At 46.0% G+C, this 14,601-nt stretch overlaps 1 protein-coding gene across 1 annotated transcript in view; it reads right to left on the bottom strand.

Annotated features, from left to right (window-relative positions):
- prdm6 (PR domain containing 6) overlaps positions 1-14,601 on the bottom strand; it is a 326,361-nt gene that overhangs the window by 85,683 nt on the left and 226,077 nt on the right. The window lies entirely within an intron of this gene.

Below are 14,601 nucleotides of genomic sequence, written 5' to 3'. Positions count from 1 at the left end.
GAAATGGTCCCAAATCTCTTCCCGCCAAATGTAATTAATCATGGATTTTCTTACCAGTAACTCAGGGAACGTGTCATCAATCCACCTGACTCCAGATATGATACTGACTGTATTCCTATACTATTATACACAATTATGGTACATTATATCACACACTCCCCAGTGGAATGGACCAACCAGGATTTTGCCCTCCAAATATATAGTTCATTCATAGATGCTGTTACGACCGCGTGGGAGCAATGCACTGTCATTTCAGTCCCATCACTCAACAGGTCGCAGCATATTATTAAAGTTTTCCCACCCAACCAGAAAAACAGCCAAATTAAACACTCTAGTAACTACCGGAATAAAACAGACCAAACCAGGTATCTTTAGACAGCAACAAACTAACTATTTATAAAAAACAAAATCTTAAATACTATTAAGATAAACCTATGTCTAAAGGCCTTATAACTTTTTATTTTAATTTAGCTCCCCAATTCATACACATACATTCAAAAATCATGGTTAACCAATTTCAAAAGTGGTATTTTTAAAGTGTTAGCTGCTTCTTAAGAATAAATAAATAAGTCTTTCTGGGTTACGTTCCTGATGGATGAGGTATTCTAATGTGAAAATAATCAAAGGCTACTCAAAGTCTCCATGTGGATTTGATGAAATTGTCTGTTCTTAACAGGCATTCAAAACACTTCGGCTGCAGCAGGCATCAAACACCGGCAAATTCCAGAAAATACAATCAGTCAAGAGAGATTCAATCTTGAAGCAAATACTTGCTGGCTTGGAAGTAAAGAAAAGGAGTTCTACCACCTTCGGCAATACAAACGGTCTCTTGAAAAAAAAAAAGCTTTTTAACTCGGCCTGTAGCTTCTTGTAAAATTTTTGCTGAGAGAAAGTAGACAGTTCTTCAGTAGCACGCCTCACTGGAGAGTTTCTCAAAAACAAACTGGTTCAGACTGTTTTTTTGCCAGTTCTACACACAGTCAAATCGAGACATTATACCATGTGATCTCTATCTCCTGCTGTTGCCTAGGGTAAAGAAATGCAGCTGTGGCACACGATGCCCCAGAAATCCAAAACTTCTATCCCTGTCTTAAATGCGCCCTGTTTTTAACAGAGTCTTACAGGCGCACTGTTTTAATCCAAGGAGCAAAATACTACAAGTCCATGACAATGCGCGTTTGATTCTGGTATATTTGCCTAACCACAGACGACAAACTAAAATTGAACAGTTTATAGGGCCTCACCTGGACATTAATGGTGGCTCATGTGGAATTCTTAAAAATTATTTTAATGCGTAGATTAGACAATATTTTTAGGTAATGCATGAATGAAGTGTTTTATTTTCTTTGGTTTAAATGGCATCATTATAATTAGATGGAGGAGGTGGAAGTAATAAATAAGTTTATATACCTGAGAAGTTTTATTCCTACTAAAAGTGAATGCGAGGGGCGGGTGATGAAGAGGTGCATTGCTCTAGCCATAAGTTTTCTTGACAACCAATGACTCCCACCCTCCCTCCCCAACTCCGAAAAGGAGAGTCATATCAATGGATGTGATGGTATGAAGTAAATGTCCAGTCAACATTTTTGTATAATGCTAAGAGCCATACCCTGATGAAGTACAGAGGTAATGGCTGGATTCTTTTGGAGAAGGTCGGCTATCAGATAGTGTGGTCAATATTCAATTTTGAACAAAATAATATTAAACATATTGTTGCACTGTAAATTAAAGCTGGAAATGTTTATTATAACAGTGGCACACACTGTTGAGAAGCTTCAGCAACATTGCCTAATGTGATCAATAATGGAGGCTGTGACTGCATCAGTTGGCAGGCACTGTAAACAATGCAAAATACACAGAGGTGCTTCAACAACATTTTGAATCCTGTCAACTATTAGAAGTGACTAAACATAAATGGAATTGAATATTCCAGCATAGAAGTTTTAAACAGCAGTGACACTCACTACATGAAATCAATACAAGCTGGATCTTGCCGGAGATACCTTGTCAGGAAAGAAAAAAACTAAATTATACAATTACACATTTAACATCTGAATCATCAGACATGCAGTCAGAATCTGTTCACCTCCTGGAACACTTAGAATCCCTGAGTTGTCCGACTTGAATACTATTAATTGGTGCAAAATGCCATATCTCAAGGTTTAAATTCAATCTCATACAAAAATATATTAAACTGCATTCTCTTTCAAAATTATAAAAAAAATTGACAAAATAAAATCTTTTCTTGTTCCGCTGCACAGAAACTATTAAGAGTATGAAATCAATGATAGAATTGCACACAGTGAACAATGAAAACAGAAATACTATAAAACAATACCTAAGCTAAAGCTTATATCCTCTGGATTGTTTGAATCTTTATCTCTACTAAAAATAGTTACGACATCAGAAACACCAACAGCCCTGAACCGAACAGTGGTCAGGTCTAATGAATTGAAGCCAATCATAATATTATTAAAGCCATTGAGAGAAGCTATCACGTATGGAATATCAGACTGTTACCAGTGACTAAGTGTTTTTGGAGGCAGAGGGGTATTTATAGTCCCTATACAAACTCCCCCAAAAACTGTTTCCACCCCCACCACTGCACCCCCCTAAATTGTGATACTGCTGTAAAACAACATCAATCAAACTATTGCTTTCAAAGAGGGGAATTCCTTTCAGTTCTTAAATATGGGCTACGAACAAAAAATCAGCTTTTGAGTTACCTATAGAACTTAGATCTTAGTACAAATTTCATGACAGTGAATCAGGTAAGTTTTTAACTCCAGAGTGAAAATATTTGTGTAAATGCTTTTGAATTGCACATTCTGAAAGAATGAAAGACCGTTATCTCTCGTTACAATGCCAGAAGAACTATAGTGTAAACTCTCTTCAAGACTCAATGCACAGTTTGGATATTGACAATGGCTGCAAGCAAGATCATCCTAGCAGCACCAGATCATCATTATCTAGTGCTTCCAAGTCTTGCACTGAATACCCTCAGTTAACAAATGATTTTTCTCTCAGTACCTTGTGTGGAGTGCATTGGTTTTGCTTACCGTGTAAATGTTAACATGGCTTTTGTGTTCAGTTTGGTCACATCCTGGTTTCTACTGTTCATGGATGTGGGCGACGCTGGCCAGGCCAGCATTTATTGCCCATCCCTAATTGCCCTTGAGAAGGTGGTGGTGAGCTGCCTTCTTGAACCACTGCAGTCCATTTGGGGTAGGTATACCCACGGTGCTGTGAGGAACGGAGTTCCAGGATTTTGACCCAGCCACAGTGAAGGAACGGCAATATAGTTCCAAGTCAGGATGGTGTGTGACTTGGAGGGGAACTTGCATGTGGTAGTGTTCCCATGTATTTGCTGCCCTTGTCCTTCCAGTTGGTAGAGGCCGCGGGTTTGGAAGGTGCTGTCTAAGGAGCCTTGGTGCGTTGCTGCAGTGCATCCTGTAGATGATACACACTGCTGCCACTGTGTGTCGGTGGTGGAGGGAGTAAATGTTTGTAGATGGGGTGCCAATCAAGCGGGCTGCTTTGTCCTGGATGGTGTCAAGCTTCTTGAGTGTTGTTGGAGCTGCACCCATCCAGGCAAGTGGAAAGTATTCCATCACACTCCTGTCTTGTGCCTTGTAGATGGTGGACAGGCTTTGGGGAATCAGGAGGTGAGTTACGCACCTCAGGATTCCTAGCCTCTGACCTGCTCTTGTAGCCACGGTATTTATATGACTACTCCAGTTCAGTTTCTGGTCAATGATAACCCCTAGGATGTTGATAATGGGGGATTCAGCGATGGTAATGCTGTTGAATGTCAAGGGGAGATGGTTAGATTCTCTCTTGTTGGAGATGGTCATTGCCTGGCACTTCTGTGGCGCGAATGTTACTTGCCACTTATCATCCCAAGCCTGGATATTGTCCAGGTCTTGCTGCATTTCTACATGGACTGCTTCAGTATCTGAGGAGTCATGAATGGTGCTGAACATTGTGCAATCATCCACGAACATCCCCACTTCTAACCTTATGATTGAAGGAAGGTCATTGATGAAGCAGCTGAAGATGGTTGGGCCCAGGACACTACCCTGAGGAACTCCTGCAGTGATGTCCTGGAGCTCAGATGATTGACCTCCAACAACCACAACCATCTTCCTTGACTCCAGCCAGCGGAGGGTTTTCCCCCTGATTCCCATTGACTTCAGTTTTGCTAGGGCTCCTTGATGCCATACTCGGTCAAATGCTGCCTTGATGTCAAGGACAGTCACTCTCACCTCACCTCTTGAGTTCAGCTCTTTTGTCCATGTTTGAACCAAGGCTGTAATGAGGTCAGGAGCTGAGTGGCCCTGGCGGAACCCAAACTGAGCGTCACTGAGCAGGTTATTGCTAAGCAAGTGCTGCTTGATGGCACTGTTGATGACACCTTCCATCACTTTACTGATGATAGAGAGTAGGCTGATGGGGCAGTAATTGGCCGGATTGGATTTGTCCTGCCTTTTGTGCACAGGACATACCTGGGCAATTTTCCACATTGCAGGGTAGATGCCAGTGTTGTAGCTGTACTGGAACAGCTTGGCTAGGGGCGCGGCAAGTTCTGGAGCACAGGTCTTCAGTACTATTACCGGAATATTGTCAGGGCCCATAGCTTTTGCAGTATCCAGTGCCTTCAGTCGTTTCTTGATATCACGTGGAGTGAATTGAATTGGCTGAAGTCTGGCAGGTGTGATGCTGGGGACTTCAGGATGAGGCCAAGATGGATCATCAACTCAGCACTTCTGGCTGAAGATTGTTGCAAATGCTTCAGCCTTATCTTTCGCACTGATGTGCTGGGCTCCCCGATCATTGAGGATGGGGATATTTGTGGAGCCACCTCCTCCAGTTAGTTGTTTAATTGTCCATCACCATTCACGGCTGGATGTGGCAGGACTGCAGAGCTTAGTTCTGATCCGTTGATTATGGGATCGCTTAGCTCTGTCTATCGCATGCTGCTTACACAGTTTGGCATGCAGATAGTCCTGGGTTGTAGCTTCACCAGGTTGACACCTCATTTTGAGGTATGTCTGGTGCTGCTCCTGGCATGACCTCCTGCACTCTTCATTGAACCAGGGTTGGTCTCCTGGCTTGATGTTAATGGTAGAGTGGGGGATATGCCGGGCCATGAGGTGACAGATTGTGGTTGAGTACAACTCTGCTGCTGCTGATGGCCCACAGCGCCTCATGGATGCCCAGTTTTGCATTGCTAGAAATCTGTTCAAAATCTCATTTAGCACGGTGATAGTGCCACACAACACGACGGATAGTATCCTCACTGGGAAGGCGGGACCTCGTCTCCACAAGGACTGTGCGGTGGTCACTCCTACCAATACTGTCATGGACAGAAGCATCTGCAGCAGGCAGATTGGTGAGGATGAGGTCAAGTATGTTTTTCCCTCATGTTGGTTCCCCCACCACCTGCCGCAGACCCAGTCTAGCAGCCATGTCCTTTAGGACTCGGCCAGCTCGGTCAGTAGTGGTGCTACCGAGCCACTCTTGGTGATGGACATTGAAGTCCCCCACCCAGAGTACATTTTGTGCCCTTGCCACCCTCAGTGCTTCCTCCAAGTGGTGTTCACCCTGGTGAAGTACTGAGTCATCAGCTGAGGGAGGGTGGTAGGTGGTAATCAGTAGGAGGTTTCCTTGCCCATGTTTGACCTGATGGCATGAGACTTCATGGGGTCCGGAGTCGATGTTGAGGACTCCCAGGGCAACTCCCTCCCTACTGTATACCACTGTGCCACCACCTCTGGTGGGTCTGTCCTGCTGGTGGGATAGGACATACCCAGGGATAGTGATTGCAGTGTCTGGGACAATGTCTGTAAGGTATGATTCCCTGAGTATGACTATGTCAAGCTGTTGCTTGACTAGTCTGTGGGACAGCTCTCCCAACTTTGGCACAAGCCCCCAGATGTTAGTTAGGAGGACTTTGCAGGGTCGACAGGGCTGGCTTTTCCGTTGTCGTTCCCAGTGCCTAGGCCGATGCTGGGTGGTCCGTCCGGTTTCATTCTTTTTTATTGACTTCGTAGTGGTTAGGTACAACCGAGTGGCTTGCTCGGCCATTTCAGAGGGCATGTAAGAGTTAACCACATTGCTGTGGGTCTGGAGTCACATGTAGGCCAGACCAGGTAAGGACAACAGATTTCCTTCCCTGAAGGACATCAGTGAACCAGATGGATCTGTACAGCTTTATTTTTTATGTATAGAGTTGCATAAAAAGCTGCTTGTTTTATCAAATTTAATACAATACAACATAAATGCTATGGCACAGAATTTCCTGGAGATTTGCTCCCATTGTAATGATGCATCTATGTCACTAAAGTCCCAGGGAATTATGAGGCTTAATGCTAAACACCACCACCCCACCCAAAATGTGGCTTTCAGTCAGATGAGAGGTTAAACTGTTAAAAATCTGAACCAGAAACACAACCTGCCTTGAACCCACCCACATCCAGTTTTAACAGAGGCAGCACGATGAGCAGATGAACAACCCACTCTCAGGACATGGGACGGTCGTTGAAATCTTTTAAGAAGGCTTCATTCTTCTATTTTTACAGTTTTTCTATTTTTAACCCATGTTGGCTGGGGGAAACCCAGTTAATAAAAGGAGGCAAGTAGGGCCGGATCCATCAGGTGCCTTTATAGCACTGCTTTTGAGGCAGAAGGACCAGGAGTGTTTCGCCAGGCCCAACGAGCTAACCCTGTAAACCCTCTCCACCTACACAATCTCCCCCAAGCCCCCATCTCTGACCTCCCAACCACCACCACCCCCCACTGAACCCTCATGATCTCCTAACCCCCCATCAGCATCCCTCTGACCTCAGACACCTTATGATCTTCTCCCACACCCCTGTGATCACCCCAAACCCCCCCAACCAGATCTACATCATCACCGCCACCCCCCGCCCCAACCAACCCCCCCAATCTCGTGATTTCTACCCACGACAACCATGAAACTTACCTGATCCTCAACTGTAATTTTTTCTGAAGCCTTCTCTGCCCGACAGGCAGCCAAACCTGTCAACCAGGCTGGCTTCTGGGCGGTGAATCTGTTTCAAAGAACACACGCAAGCCATGGAGTTAAAACTCCAATGCAATCAGGGAAACCCACCATTCTGAGTGTCCTGTCCATTACTCCTTCCCTTCTGCTCTGAAATCCTGCCCCAGTGAATATCGTGGCCACCGTGTAAGTAATATCAACCATCATTAATGCTAGTCCATAATTTCCCGGGACTTTTGCACCACTCTGCCATTTTCTCTTGCCAAAACAGTTTAACAGCTCATTACCATAGCTCCGCCCCACCTTAAAATCAATGGCAAGATCGAGTTTGCTGAAATAATCTCATTGTGATACCTAGACATGCAGACTGTTGCAGAATTTCACTGGAGGTCTGAGAATTTTAAAAAAGTAACAGGAATCTAATGCTGAGGACGTCGTGGATAGAACGTTTAGCGCAGGTGGTCACAACGCAGGCAATGGCTGCACAGGCGGAGTAGTAGGTGCAGACAGGTCGTGCAGGAGTCCACTGTGGCCATCCCCCTCTCTAACAGATATACCGCTTTGGATACTGTTGCGGGGGGTGGTCTCCTGGGGGAAAGCAGCAACAGCCAAGTTCGTGACACCATGGATGGCTCTGCTGCACAGCTGGTTGGTGGGGGGGGGGGGGGGGGCGGGTGTGGGGAAGACTGGGAGAGCCATAGTGATAGGAGATCCAATTGTAAGGGAAACAGACAGACATTTCTGTGGCCGCAAACGAGACTCCAGGATGTTATGTTGCCTCTCTGGTGCTAGGGTCAAGGATGTCTTGGAGCAGCTGCAGGACATTCTGTGGGGCAGAGTAAACAGCCAGTGGTCGTGGTACATGTGGGTACCAATGTCACAGGTACGAAAAGGGATGAGGTCCTGCAAGATGAATTTAAGGAGTTAGATGCTAAATTAAAAAGCAGGACCTCAAAGGTAGTAATCTCAGGATTACTTCCTGTGCCACATGTTAGTGAGTATAGGAACAGGAGAATAGACCAGATGAATGTGTGGCTGGAGAAATGGTGCAGGAGGGAGGGATTTAGATTCCTGGGACATCGGGACCAGTTCTGGGGAAGGTGGGACCTGTACAAGTGGGACGGGTTACACCCAGGCAGGACTGGAACTGATGTTCTCGCAGGGGCATTTGCTAGTGCTGTTGGGGAGGATTTAAACTAGAATGGCAGGGGGATGGGAATCTGAGCGGGGAGACTGAGGAGGAGGAAACAAGGATAGAAACGAAAGACAGGAAACAAAAAGTCAAAAGGGGGAGGCATAGAAATCAAGGGCAAGAAACAAATAGGGCCATAGTGCGAAATAATGCTAAGATGACTAAGAATGTTAAAAAGACAAGCCTAAAGGCATTGTGGCTCCATAAGTGGAGTACTCGCAATAAGGTAGGCGAATTAACCGCACAAATAGAAATGGATATGATACAGTTGCGATTACAGAGGCATGGCTGCAGGGTGACCAAGGATGGGAACTGAACCTCCAAGGGTATTTAATATTTAGGAAGGACAGGCAAAAAGGGAAAGGAGGTGGAATAGCACTGTTAGTAAAAGAGGAAATCAATACAATAGTGAGGAAGGATATTAGCTCAGAGAATCCTGATGTGGAATCTGTATGGGTGGAGCTAAGAAACACCAAGGGGCAGAATACGTTGGTGGGGGTTGTATATAGACCCCCAAACAGCAGTGGTGATGCAGAGGATGGCATTAAACAGGAAATTAGAGATGTATGCAATAAGGGCGCAACTGTAATTATGGGTGAATTTAATCTGCATACAGATTGGGCAAACCAAATTAGCAATAATACTGTAGAGGAGGAATTCCTGCAGTGCATATGTGATGGTTTTTTGGAGCAATACGTTGAGGAACCAACTAGAGAACAGGCCATCCTAGACTGGGAAATGAGAAAGGATTAGTTAGCATTTCTTGTTTTTATTTCAGATTTCCAGCATCCGCAGTATTTTGCTTTTATTTTAGTTAACGATCTTGTTGTGCAGGGTCCCTTGGGGAAGAGCAACCATAATATGATAGAATTCTTCATTAAGATGGAGAGTGAGAGAGTGGATTCCGAGACAAGGGTCCTGAATCTAAATAAAGGAAACTATGAAGATATGAGGCACGAGTTGGCTATGATACATCGGGGAACATTACTTAAAGGGTTGACAGTGGATAGGCAATGGCTAGCATTTAAAGAGCGCATGGATGAATGACAACAATTGTTCAGTCTGGTCTGGTGCAAAGATAAAATAGGAAGGGTGGCTCAACTGTGGCATACAAAAGAAATTAGGGATAGTATTAGATCCAAGGAGGAGAAATATAAAATGGTCAGAACAAGCAGCAGGCCTGAGGATTGGGAGCAGTTTAGAATTCAGCAAAGGAGGACAAAGGGATTGATTAAGAAGGGGAATATAGAGTATGAGAGTAATCTTGCAGAGAACATAAAAACTGACTGTAAAAGCTTCTATAGATATGTGAAGATAAAAAGATTAGTGAAGACAAATGTGGGTCCCTTACAGTCAGAAGCAGGGGAATTTATAATGGGGAACAAAGAAATGGCAGACCAATTAAATACATACTTTGATTCTGTCTTCACCAAGGAGGACACAAATTATCTCCCAGAAATGTTGGGGAACATAAGGTCTAGTGAGAAGGAGGAACTGTATGAAATCAGTATTAGTAGGGAAATGGTATTAGGGAAATTGATGGGATTGAGGACCGATAAATCCCCGGGGCCTGATAATCTACATCCCAGAGTACTTAAGGAAGTGGCCCTAGAAATAGTAGATGCATTGTTGGTCATTTTTCATAATTCTATCGACTCTAGAATAGTTCCAACAGATTGGAGGTAGCTAATGTAACCCCACGATTTAAAAAAGGAAGTAGAGAGAAAACAGGGAATTATAGACCGGTTAGCCTGACATCAGTAGCGGGGAAATGCTAGAGTCCATTATAAAAGATGTAATAGCAGAGCACTTGGAAAACAATGACAGGATTGGACAATGTCAACATGGATTTACGCAAGGGAAATCATGCTTGACAAATTTACTGGAGTTTTTTGAGAATGTAACTAGTAGAATAGATAAGGGAGAACCAGTGGATGTGGAGTATTTGGACTTTCAGAAAGCTTTCGATAAGGTCCCACATAAGAGATTAGCGTGCAAAATTAAAGCACATGGGATTGGGGGTAAGGTACTGATATGGATAGAGAACTGGTTGGCAGACAGGAAACAAAGAGTAGGAATAAATGGGTCTTTTTCTGAGTGGCAGGCAGTGACTAGTCGGGTACCGCAGGGATCAGTGCTAGGACCCCAGCTATTCACAATATATATTGATGATATAGATGAGGGAATTAAATGTAATATATCCAAGTTTGCAGATGACACAAAGCTGGGTGGGAGTGCCAGCTGTAAGGAGGATGCAGAGAAGCTCCAGTGTGATTTGGGCAGGTTGAGTGAGTGGTCAAATACATGGCAGATGCAGTATAATGTGGATAAATGTGAGGTTATCCACTTTGGTGGCAAAAACAGAAAGGCAGATTATTATCTGAACGGCAATGGATTGGGAAAGGGAGAGGTGCAGTGAGACCTGGGTGTCCTTGTGCACCAGTCGCTGAAAGTAAGCATGCAGGTGCAGCAGGCAGTTAAGAAGGCAAATGTTATGTTGGCCTTCATAGCGAGAGGATTTGAGTACAGGAGCAAGGATGTCTTGCTGCAATTATACAAGGCCTTGGTGAGACCACAGCTGGAATACTGTGTGCAGTTTTGGTCTCCTTATCTGAGGAAGGATGTTCTTGCTATGGAGGGAGTGAAGTGAAGGTTCACCAGACTGATTCCTGGGATGGCAGGACTGACGTATGAAGAGAGATTGGGTCGATTAGGCTTGTACTCGCTAGAGTTTAGAAGAATGAGAGGGGATCTCATAGAAACCTACAAAATTCTAACAGGACTGGACAGCCTAGATGCAGGAAGGATGTTCCCGATGGCGGGGGAGTCCAGGACTAGGGATCACAGTATAAGGATAAAGGGGTAAGCCATTTAGGACTGAGATGAGGAGAGATTTCTTCACCTAGAGAGTGGTGAACCTGTGGAATTCTCTACCACGGAAAACAGTTGAGGCCAAATCATTAAATATATTCAAGAAAGAGTTAGATATAGTTCTTAGGGCTAATGGGATCAAGGGATATAGGGAGAAAGCAGGAACAGGTTACTGAGTTTGGATGATCAGCCATGATCGTATTGAATGGTGGAGCAGGCTCGAAGGGCCGAATGGCCTACTCCTGCCCCTATTTTTCTATGTTTCTATGTTCACACAAAATGTACAGATTTGTTTTTAAAACTTTGACTTACTCTTAACATGAACTTTTCCCAGCGATAACGGTAAAGGTATATAAAGTAATTAGCATTTGCAAATAATGTTAGCTACAGTTGATTTCTATATGCTTATACAGCCTCGGAGATCAAAGGTTTTTTGCCTAATACAATTCAAAAGAATAAAGATGGTAGTAATTTTGAAACAATGTCTGATAACATTGCTGTTGCCGTGCTAATACATCTTCCATTTGTATTGGGACTGTTGGGTATGGTTCCAATGTCGGCAAACACAGATTATTGCTTCAGACTTAAAACCTATTTGTAAGCATGTAACATTGCTTAAATAGAATGATTCTGTTAGATTTGTGGTTCATCTCACATTATTTATTCTGGATTGATTTGTTGATAGCTGCAAAATTATACATAATTATATTCTAATGAAATCTACTGCAGTGGCAGCCAATTAACATAACCAAGGCGTGATCCCATCCTATTGCAGGACAGGGGCGGGCTACGAGGTATTGATGGCAGCGTCAGCTGCTAAATATGCTGGTGCTGGGGCCATCTTTAAAGTGCTGCCAGCCTTGCTTATTCCACTTGTTCCACTCCCTTTCACTGATGCAGTGAATCTGGACAGCTGCTGCTTCCACTCCCACCACTCACCCCCCCCCACCCCTCCCTTGCCCCACCCCTCCCCGCCCCCCCCCCCCCCACAACTTGCTGCTTTTTTTATTCTTTCATGGGATGTGGGCATCACAGGCTCAGCCAGAATTTATTGCCCATCCCTAATTGCCCTTGAGAAAGTGGTGGTGAGCTGCCTTCTTTAACCGCTGCAGTCCATGTGGCATAGGTACATCCGCAGTGCTATTAGGAAAGGAGTTCCAGGATTTTGACCCAGCGACAGTGAAGGAACAGCGATACAGTTCCATGTCAGGATAGTGTGTGGTTTGGAGGAGAACTTGCAGGTGGTGGTGTTACCATGCATCTGCTGCCCTTGTCCTTCTAGGTGGTAGAGGTTGTGGGTTTGGAAGGTGCTGTCTAAGGAGCCTTGGTGAGTTGCTGCAGTGCATCTTGTAGATGGTACACACTGCTGCCACTGTGTTGTTACTCCTGGACCCCCATCTACTGCTGCTGCTGCAGGTCCCCTCTACTGCTAGACCCCCTCTACTGTTGCTGTAACTCCTGGACCTCTCTCTACTGCTGCTGTAACTCCTGGACCTCTCTCTACTGCTGCTGTTACTCCTGGACCCCCCTCTACTGCTGCTGTAACTCCTGGACCCCCCTCTACTGCTGCTGTAACTCCTGGACCCTCCTCTACTGCTGCTGTTACTCCTGGACCTCTATCTACTGCTGCTGTAACTCCTGGACCTCTCTCTACTGCTGCTATTACTCCTGGACCCCCCTCTACTGCTGCTGTAACTCCTGGACGCCCCTCTACTGCTGCTGTAACTCCTGGACCCCCCTCTACTGCTGCTGTTACTCCTGGACCTCTCTCTACTGCTGCTGTAACTCCTGGACCCCCCTCTACTGCTGCTGTTACTCCTGGACCTCTCTCTACTGCTGCTGTTACTCCTGGACCTCCCTCTACTGCTGCTGTAACTCCTGGACCCCTCTCTACTACTGCTGTTACTGCTGGATCCCCCTCTACTGCTGCTGTTACTGCTGGACCCTCCTCTACTGCTGCTGTAACTCCTGCACCTCCCTATGCCCCTGCACCAGGACTGCGGACCGAACAGATGGAGCCGAAGCCAACTGCGCCTATGTCTGAGGCAACACACCGGGTGGCCGGACTGTTTGGCGATGTGTCCCTGGAGATTCTCCTGCAGGGAAAAGCGGGAGGTCATCTTTCCAAGAGATGGCAAGAAGAAACATTCCTGCATGACCAAGCAAGCGTGGATGGAGATCACAGAGGAAGTCAGCAGCTGTGAGGTCACCTCCCGGAACTGGGAACCGCAAGAGAGTCAATGACCTCCTTCATTCTGCCAAGGTGAATCTTCCACACCCATCTCCTCTTTGGAGCTTGCATGTGGCTACATGGAGAGGGAGTCACCACAAAGGCAGTGGCAAGGAGGTGAGGCACCATCACAACCTGGCAGATGCATGGCTGCATCTCTGCAACAGACCACCTTTTTTCAGAGATCACCCTCCTTACGTCCCCTGAGAGTGGGTGTGGGGAGGAGCCATGTTAGAAACCCCATCAAGGGACAAGGGGGTGCCACTAGCATGAGTGTCTTGTTGTTCTTCGTGCGAGGTCTAACTGTGTTCCTCTTTCCGCTTGCAGGAGAAACAGGCTCACAACACTAGCCAGACATCCAGGACAGGCTCTGGAGACAGCGGGGACCGTGGGCAGCCGTGCAATCGCAGACAGTGAGACTGGACAGTCTGCACAAGAGAGTGAGGATTGTGTTCCTGTGTCCTCCACCACACATCTGGAGATCCACATCACGCATGGCTGGCATGAGGAGATCTGAACAACCTAACCCACAAATGTTTGTAACAAAAACAAAAAGTGCTGGAAATACTCAGCAGGCCTGGCAGCATCTGTGGAGAGAGAAGCAAAGTTAACGTTTCAGGTCTGTGACCTTTCTCTCATGCTGGTCATCAAACACCAGAGGCAAGCACAGCTGCTGCTACAGAGTGCCTCCCATCGACCTCTGAGGAGGAGGAGGAGCAGTCAGATGATGCATCATCACATCATTCCCCTGCACCCTCCACCAGCACAGATACTTTTACCTAGGTGGGTATGCGCTCAGGCTTAGATTCAGGGTCACAAGCTGGTGAGAGCACCGCATATGCACCTAAGCAGCTGGCGGAAGCTGTGACAGCTCGGGCCACTGACAATCGGAGGACTGTGGGTGACCAGGCCCATGCTGAGTCCCAGGCTGATGACGAGCCTCTGGTATCGGCACCGCAGAACATGCTGGAGTTGCAGAGAGAGGTAAGGCAACATCTGGCGGAGCGGCCAGAGGCCATGCACAGTCATGAGTGGAGTCCATCCATGCCATGAGTGCTGCCATGTCTCAGGGGTGTGAGCTTCCTCCATTGAGACGTTGGCAACCCTCATGGAGAGCCAGATCCCACAGATACACGCAGACCTTCATATCATCGTCTTAGCCATGAACTCAACTTAGCAGTGGCAAGGTGAGAAAAGGACGAGGCGTCTGGAGTCTTTCCCAGGACCCCGTCCCTCTTTGGTCAACAGTGACCTTAAAAGGGAGGAGGAGAGGCTCACCTCAAC

The sequence above is a fragment of the Heterodontus francisci genome, chromosome 4 (assembly GCF_036365525.1).
Source record: "Heterodontus francisci isolate sHetFra1 chromosome 4, sHetFra1.hap1, whole genome shotgun sequence".
Taxonomy (NCBI): Eukaryota; Metazoa; Chordata; class Chondrichthyes; order Heterodontiformes; family Heterodontidae; genus Heterodontus; species Heterodontus francisci.
The sequence above is the reverse complement of the archived record's forward strand: the minus strand, read 5'-3'. Positions and strand labels throughout refer to the sequence as shown.